Consider the following 10,000-nt stretch of genomic DNA (forward strand, 5'->3'; position numbering starts at 1 on the left):
CAGAAGTTGTCTTGTCATGACAAGTTCACATAATGTCCATAATGTCCATATGACATAATATCCCTGATAGCAACGTACAGAGCTGACCGTAAGTCTGTGGTAAATGGGGAATGCGTTGTGTACACGTCAAAAGAGTGCCTCTAAAACCTGAATAATATCAGAATATCACATCTTAATCTGAAAATGCTACATCCGGAAAAAGGCCTAATTGGGAATATCCATATATACAGATATGCTGTTTACATGACACGTATCAAATACCAAAGATTGTCAAATTTGGAATAATAGTGGAATATTGGTGTGCATGTAAATGTACTCATTTAGCTTACCGGTGCTTGGCTGCACCTGTTGTTGTGGATGTATATTGGTGTTTAAAATATATCCTGTTTACTGTCAAGTTGTCTTAATAAGGACACTCCGACAAAATGTAATGTCAACTTGTCAACTTCTGGTAATGTCACTTTGATTAATGTCAAGCTGTCATAATCAAGACAACCCAAACAATGTCAACTTGTCATGACAAAAACCCAATGACACTTAACGACAGAAGTCATGAACGTTCATGACTTGTTTTTAAGGTTTATGACACGTTCATGACAGTGTCAAGTCATAGTTATGACAGCGTCATGTTATGATTATGTCGATACCTTCAAGTAAAGTGTAACCGTTTTCGTCAATGTTTTTTTTCAATACGTGATATTCTGCATCAAGACTTTGTTTCTGAGGTTGTGTTTGTTTAAGAGAAGAGAAACAACGAGAGTGTTTGTTTTATGTGATTTTAAACCTTTAATAATATCTTCAGACTTTTTTATTTCTTTTGGTACTGTACAGTTTTCTAATTATTTGTAAAGAAAAGATACTGAAGAGTGTGGATAAGAGTGGAAATGTTTGGGATGCATAGCCTCGTGTCATACTAATAATAAAGATAAAAGTGGAAATGTTTGGGATGCCCAGTACCACCACAGTCTGATCTGACCACATTCATACTGGAAGCTGCCCAGTACTACCACAGTCTGATCTGACCACATTCATACTGGAAGCTGCCCAGTACTACCACAGTCTGATCTGATCACATTCATACTGGAAGCTGCCCAGTACCACCACAGTCTGATCTGATCACATTCATACTGGAAGCTGCCCAGTACTACCACAGTCTGATCTGACCACATTCATACTGGAAGCTGCCCAGTACTACCACAGTCTGATCTGACCACATTCATACTGGAAGCTGCCCAGTACTACCACAGTCTGATCTGATCACATTCATACTGGAAGCTGCCCAGTACCACCACAGTCTGATCTGATCACATTCATACTGGAAGCTGCCCAGTACTACCACAGTCTGATCTGATCACATTCATACTGGAAGCTGCCCAGTACCACCACAGTCTGATCTGATCACATTCATACTGGAAGCTGCCCAGTACCACCACAGTCTGATCTGATCACATTCATACTGGAAGCTGCCCAGTACCACCACAGTCTGATCTGATCACATTCATACTGGAAGCTGCCCAGTACTACCACAGTCTGATCTGACCACATTCATACTGGAAGCTGCCCAGTACTACCGCAGTCTGATCACATTCATACTGGAAGCTGCCCAGTACCACCACAGTCTGATCTGACCACATTCATACTGGAAGCTGCCCAGTACTACCACAGTCTGATCTGACCACATTCATACTGGAAGCTGCCCAGTACTACCACAGTCTGACCTGACCACATTCATACTGGAAGCTGCCCAGTACCACCACAGTCTGATCTGACCACATTCATACCTGGAAGCTGCTACTACCACAGTCTGCCACAGTCTGATCTGACCACATTCATACCTGGATCTGACCACATTCATACCTGGAAGCTGCCCAGTACTACCACAGTCTGATCTGACCACATTCATACCTGGATCTGACCACATTCATACTGGAAGCTGCCCAGTACTACCACAGTCTGATCTGACCACATTCATACCTGGAAGCTGCCCAGTACTACCACAGTCTGATCTGACCACATTCATACCTGGATCTGATCACATTCATACCTGGAAGCTGCCCAGTACTACCACAGTCTGATCTGACCACATTCATACCTGGATCTGATCACATTCATACTGGAAGCTGCCCAGTACAACCACAGTCTGATCTGATCACATTCATACTGGAAGCTGCCCAGTACTACCACTCTGGGGGATTGAACCAGCAACCTCCTGGTCCCAAGCCCGTTTCTCTAACCTCTAGGCACCCCTAATGTTGGGGATGCATAGCCTCGTGTCATACTAATAATAAAGAGAAGCAACTCCACCTCATAATACATATGATAAAATATGTTTATACACAGTCTTACCTGAATTAATCCGCACCTGTTAATTGGCCTACTAGCACTAAAACTATAACTGGTCATCTCATCAGTACAACAGGCTCGTTGGCTGCCACATATCTATAAATACTACTATATAAATCTATACAGTAATAAGAACACTTGGATATAGTCAAAATATGAAAACCTTTGGCGATTTTAGGGTTAGGGTAAGGGGAGCGCCACTAGCCTATATTAGTAATCACACAATAACTTTATTTTAATTTATATTAAAATGTTATATCAATATACATTTTTACACACTTTTATGGGAATTTCCTGGTAAAATGAAGGTTAAAAAACTATTATTTTATTTTGCGTTTCCAAGGGCCACCTGCAGTACCCTCACGGACCACTAGTGGTCCGCAGACCACGGTTTGGGAATGACTGCACTAATTCCTTCCGTTTTACGTTTAAACATTAAGGTACAAATATGTACCTCACACCTCGGAAAGTCCACAATGTACAATGGAAGGTGCTTAATTGTACCTTAAAGGTGCATTTTTTGTACTTTTAAGGGAACATTTGCTAAGTTTGTACCTTAGGGAACAAAATGGACCTGTTTGTACCTCTTTTTCTGACAGTGCATGTGATCGGTACAGATGTTTTTGAAGTGTCTGAAAAGGGAAAGTGTTTCCAGCTCAGCTGATATTTGTCCGGCCGGCTGTCCGTCACATCGCTGCCTGACATTTCAGCTCCCTCTCATCTGATTGCAGAGACGTCTGGGTCTTTAATCTCCATCAGTCGACAGTGTCAGTAGATAAACCTAAATCTAAATGTCAGACGAGTGGACGCAGAGTGACGAGTCTGTCTGACGCAAGTATAATCTGCTCGAAACACACAAGGACTGAAGATCAGAAAGTTTCATCCAAAAACAAAATAACCTCTGAAATCAGTCGTTTACAGGACGTCTCAGACCGTTAAACCATGAACACATGCTGATAGTTTATTCATACTCAAGGGTGTCACTTTGGGTTCAACATCTAGTGAGGATCTGGGACATTTCTGCCCAAATAGGCTGTTTCACATTAACTTAAAGGTGCACTACGAGTTCCTGCATGGTCACTTCTGTTGACGTTAAATAAATTCAAAACAAAACAGAGCAAGCCTGCCCCTCCCCCCATGTTTCCGTAACTTTCATGGCTAACTGACTAACTGTCACTAACCTCCACCCCCTCCCACAACCATCTTGTCAGTGATTGGCTGGAGTGGTTTGTTGTATTTTGGTGCACAGCCTGTGCCTCTAGTGTTTGTTTGACGTTTTGAATAGATAGTATAGTTTATTTGTCATTGCTCTACAGACAATGAAAAGCAGTTTAGCATCTCCGCATTGACGGCATAACACAACATTAAAAACACAAACATTCATGCCAGGATAAAATACATAAATAGATATAAGTTGCATTAAGGATTAGGGTAGAAAACCCCTTTTTTTAACTTAAGTGCATACAGTGCAAACAGACAGACAAACCGGCACCACACACAAACAGAACAGTCCCAGGTTCAGTGTCGGCGCTATGGTGGGGCATTCGAGGGCCGTGCACCCCCTAGCAGTCATTGATGCCCCTCCTACCACAGGCCATGGCGTGGCAAATAATATCCCTTTTAGTTATTATTTTAATATTAAATGTGCAAACTGTAACTTAAATTAAATAAAATGAAATAAACGGGGAGAATGCATCATTGTTGTTGTGCATCCGCAGCGTAGCATGTTACTAGGCTTGGTGAATGCTCAAGTTTACTCAGCGGCCCTCGAATGCCCCACCAAAGCGCCGACACCAATTACAAATGATATCGCGCTGAAGCCATGCAGGACCCTGGTGTTGTCTTCCCGTCAACTGTTGACGTTTTTGTTTTTCAGGGTCAAAATTTTAACTTTTGTTCAATGTTTTGGACGTACAGTTCGACGTTTTTGTTGCTTTTCCACCGATGTTTTTGTCCAACGTTTTTTTCGGCACCTTTTGACGTTTTTGTGTTTTTTTCCCCACATTTTTGAAGCTTTTTTCAACGTTCTTTTATAAAAAAGAAAAAATGAAATGCTATGAAATTGAATAAAACTTGTGAAGAGCGTCGTATGGAACCATCCACGTTATTTCTTTTGAAAATGTGGTTGAAAGAAACCCAAATTTCTGATATAGAAACATTTTTGAAAATGGGTCAAATTTGACCCAGAATAGGAGGGTTAAGAGACAATGTTACATGTTTTATGTTTCACTGACTACGTTTACATGCACTTTATATAATATTGCAGTTTCTGCTCTTATTCTGAAAAAGACGATATTCCGACTAAGTTGTTTCCATGGCTAATGAAAATGAATATTCCTCTAATATTCCCGTTTACATGTGGCCGTGCAAAATACAAAGTGTACCAGCAGTGGAGGACTTGTTGGAGCGTGTGAACACAGCGTCTCTCTTTCGTTCCTTCAACCAGCTTCTTGAAAAGGTCGGCGTAGCGATGTGTACGCATATCCAAAAACCTGTTGATATCCAAGTCTTTGATAGTGTTTAAAAGTAGCTGTGTGTCGGCGCTCGGGCCCTAACTAGATTGTCAGTTATAGCTAGGAGGATGTTGCACGAATCGACTGGGGTTTAAAATGCCGGAACAATCCCATAAATGAAACGTCATCAGTATGGACTAGGATGAAATTGGTTACCATGGGAACATTCCCTCAAGCAGTCACACTGTTGAACCACAAAACATGATGCACAGTTTTCACACTGAACTGAAATGCCCTCCTGCACTTTTTCTCTGCTGCTAAATACTAAATGTTCTACCTCCACCTAACTCCTAACAATCAGAGCTCTGTTCAAGTCTACGTATGCCCTGTCTTCTGTTGTCTGCTGTCTGTCCTGTCCCTTGTCTGTCTCAAATGCTTTACTTTAAGTAATAATTGCCCTTTTGTATAATCTATAATGTTTAAATGTAGCCCATCTCAAATGTCATTTTTATATATGTTTAAATGTAGCCTGTCTCAAATGTCGTTTTTATATATGTTTAAATGTAGCCTGTCTCAAATGTCGTTTTTATATATTTATAAATGTAGCCCGTCTCAAATGTCGTTTTTTTATATATTTATAAATGTAGCCTGTCTCAAATGTCGTTTTTATATATTTATAAATGTAGCAAATCTCAAATGTCATTTTTATATATGTTTAAATGTAGCACGTCTCAAATGTCATTTTTATATATGTTTAAATGTAGCACGTCTCAAATGTCGTTTTTATATATTTATGAATGTAGCCTGTCTCAAATGTCGTTTTTATATATTTATAAATGTAGCCTGTCTCAAATGTCGTTTTTATATATTTATGAATGTAGCCTGTCTCAAATGTCGCTTTTATATATGTTTAAATGTAGCCCATCTCAAATGTCGTTTTTATATATTTATAAATGTAGCCTGTCTCAAATGTCGTTTTATATATTTATAAATGTAGCCTGTCTCAAATGTCGTTTTTATATATTTGATAAATGTAGCCCTGTCTCAAATGTCATTTTTATATATTGATAAATGTAGCCTGTCTCAAATGTCGTTTTATATATTTATAAATGTAGCCTGTCTCAAATGTCGTTTTATATATTTATAAATGTAGCCTGTCTGAAATGTCGTTTTTATATATTTATAAATGTAGCCCGTCTCAAATGTCGTTTTATATATTTATAAATGTAGCCTGTCTCAAATATCGTTTTATATATTTATGAATGTAGCCTGTCTCAAATGTCGTTTTTATATATGTTTAAATGTAGCCTGTCTCAAATGTCGTTTTATATATTTATAAATGTAGCCCGTCTCAAATGTCGTTTTTATATATTTATAAATGTAGGCCGTCTCAAATGTCATTTTATATATGTTTAAATGTAGCCTGTCTCAAATGTCATTTTATATATTTATAAATGTAGCCTGTCTCAAATGTCGTTTTTATATATTTATAAATGTAGCCATCTCAAATGTCGTTTTTATATATGTTTAAATGTAGCCCATCTCAAATGTCGTTTTATATATTTATAAATGTAGCCTGTCTGAAATGTCGTTTTTATATATTTATAAATGTAGCCCATCTCAAATGTCGTTTTTATATATTTATAAATGTAGCCCATCTCAAATGTCGTTTTTATATATTTATAAATGTAGCCTGTCTCAAATGTCGTTTTTATATATTTATAAATGTAGCCCGTCTCAAATGTCGTTTTTATATATTTTTAAATGTAGCCTGTCACAAATGTCGTTTTTATATATTTTTAAATGTAGCCTGTCACAAATGTCGTTTTTATATATGTTTAAATGTAGCCTGTCTCAAATGTCGTTTTTATATATTTATAAATGTAGCCTGTCTCAAATGTCATTTTTATATATTTATAAATGTAGCCTATCTCAAATGTCATTTTATGTTTAAATGTAGCCCGTCTCAAATGTCGTTTTTATATATGTTTAAATGTAGCCCGTCTCAAATGTCGTTTTTATATATTTATAAATGTAGCCTGTCTCAAATGTCATTTTATATATTTATAAATGTAGCCTGTCTCAAATGTCGTTTTTATATATGTTTAAATGTAGCCTGTCTCAAATGTCGTTTTTATATATGTTTAAATTTAGGCTGTCTCAAATGTCGTTTTTATATATTTATAAATGTAGCCCGTCTCAAATGTCGTTTTTATATATTTATAAATGTAGCCTGTCTCAAATGTCGTTTTTATATATTTATAAATGTAGCCTGTCTCAAATGTCGTTTTTATATATTTATAAATGTAGCCCGTCTCAAATGTCGTTTTTATATATGTTTAAATGTAGCCTGTCTCAAATGTCGTTTTTATATATGTTTAAATGTAGCCCGTCTCAAATGTCGTTTTATGTTTAAATGTAGCCAGTCTCAAATGTCATTTTATATATTTATAAATGTAGCCAATCTCAAATGTCATTTTATATATTTTTAAATGTAGCCTGTCTCAAATGTCGTTTTTATATATGTTTATAAATGTAGCCTGTCTCAAATGTCGTTTTTATATATGTTTAAATGTAGCCCGTCTCAAATGTCGTTTTTATATATGTTTATAAATGTAGCCCGTCTCAAATGTCGTTTTTATATATGTTTATAAATGTAGCCTGTCTCAAATGTCGTTTTTATATATGTATAAATGTAGCCCTGTCTCAAATGTCGTTTTTATATATTTATAAATGTAGCCCGTCTCAAATGTCGTTTTTATATATTTATAAATGTAGCCTGTCTCAAATGTCGTTTTTATATATTTATAAATGTAGCCCTGTCTCAAATGTCATTTTTATATATGTTTAAATGTAGCCCGTCTCAAATGTCGTTTTTTATATATGTTTAAATGTAGCCTGTCTCAAATGTCGTTTTTATATATTTATAAATGTAGCCCTGTCTCAAATGTCGTTTTTATATGTTTATAAATGTAGCCCTGTCTCAAATGTCGTTTTTATATATGTTTAAATGTAGCCCGTCTCAAATGTCGTTTTTATATATGTTTATAAATGTAGCCCTGTCTCAAATGTCGTTTTTATATATGTTATAAATGTAGCCTGTCTCAAATGTCGTTTTTATATATGTTTAAATGTAGCCTGTCTCAAATGTCGTTTTTATATATTTATAAATGTAGCCCTGTCTCAAATGTCGTTTTTATATATGTTTAAATGTAGCCCTGTCTCAAATGTCGTTTTTTATATGTTTATAAATGTAGCCCTGTCTCAAATGTCGTTTTTATATATTTATAAATGTAGCCCTGTCTCAAATGTCGTTTTTATATGTTTATAAATGTAGCCCGTCTCAAATGTCGCTTTTTATATATTTATAAATGTAGCCTGTCTCAAATGTCGTTTTTATATATGTTTAAATGTAGCCCGTCTCAAATGTCATTTTATATATGTTTAAATGTAGCCTGTCTCAAATGTCGTTTTTATATATGTTTAAATTTAGCCCGTCTCAAATGTCGTTTTTATATATTTATAAATGTAGCCTGTCTCAAATGTCATTTTATATATTTATAAATGTAGCCTGTCTCAAATGTCGTTTTTATATATGTTTAAATGTAGCCGTCTCAAATGTCGTTTTTATATATTTATAAATGTAGCCTGTCTCAAATGTCGTTTTTATATATTTATAAATGTAGCCTATCTCAAATGTCGTTTTATATATTTTTAAATGTAGCCCATCACAAATGTCGTTTTTATATATTTTTAAATGTAGCCTGTCACAAATATCGTTTTTATATATTTTTAAATGTAGCCCGTCTCAAATGTCTTTTTATATATTTATAAATGTAGCCTGTCTCAAATGTCGTTTTATATATTTATAAATGTAGCCTGTCTCAAATGTCGTTTTTATATATGTTTAAATTTAGCCTGTCTCAAATGTCGTTTTTATATATTTATAAATGTAGCCTGTCTCAAATGTCGTTTTTATATATGTTTAAATTTAGCCTGTCTCAAATGTCGTTTTTATATATTTATAAATGTAGCCTGTCTCAAATGTCGTTTTTATATATGTTTAAATGTAGCCCGTCTCAAATGTCATTTTTATATATTTATAAATGTAGCCTATCTCAAATGTCATTTTATATATGTTTAAATATAGCACGTCTCAAATGTCGTTTTTATATATTTAAATTTAGCCTGTCTCAAATGTCGTTTTTATATATTTATAAATGTAGCCTGTCTGAAATGTCCTTTTTATATATTTATAAATGTAGCCCGTCTCAAATGTCGTTTTATATATGTTTAAATGTAGCCTGTCTCAAATGTCATTTTTATATATTTATAAATGTAGCCTGTCTCAAATGTCGTTTTATATATGTTTAAATGTAGCCTGTCTCAAATGTCGTTTTTATATATGTTTAAATGTAGCCTGTCTCAAATGTCGTTTTTATATATTTATAAATGTAGCCCGTCTCAAATGTCCTTTTTATATATTTATAAATGTAGCCCGTCTCAAATGTCATTTTTATATATGTTTAAATGTAGCCTGTCTCAAATGTCGTTTTTATATATGTTATAAATGTAGCCTGTCTCAAATGTCGTTTTTATATATGTATAAATGTAGCCCTGTCTCAAATGTCGTTTTTATATATGTTTATAAATGTAGCCTGTCTCAAATGTCGTTTTTATATATTTATAAATGTAGCCCGTCTCAAATGTCATTTTTATATGTTTTATAAATGTAGCCTGTCTCAAATGTCGTTTTTTATATATGTTTATAAATGTAGCCCGTCTCAAATGTCGTTTTTATATATGTTTAAATGTAGCCCTGTCTCAAATGTCGTTTTTATATATTTATAAATGTAGCCCTGTCTCAAATGTCGTTTTTATATATTTATAAATGTAGCCCGTCTCAAATGTCGTTTTTATATATGTTTATAAATGTAGCCCGTCTCAAATGTCGTTTTTATATATGTTTATAAATGTAGCCCGTCTCAAATGTCGTTTTTATATATGTATAAATGTAGCCTGTCTCAAATGTCGTTTTTATATATGTTATAAATGTAGCCTGTCTCAAATGTCGTTTTTATATATGTTTAAATGTAGCCCTGTCTCAAATGTCGTTTTATATATGTTTATAAATGTAGCCCGTCTCAAATGTCGTTTTTATATATTTATAAATGTAGCCTGTCTCAAATGTCGCTTTTTATATA

The sequence above is a fragment of the Sander vitreus genome, chromosome 18, assembly GCF_031162955.1.
Source record: "Sander vitreus isolate 19-12246 chromosome 18, sanVit1, whole genome shotgun sequence".
Taxonomy (NCBI): domain Eukaryota; kingdom Metazoa; phylum Chordata; class Actinopteri; order Perciformes; family Percidae; genus Sander; species Sander vitreus.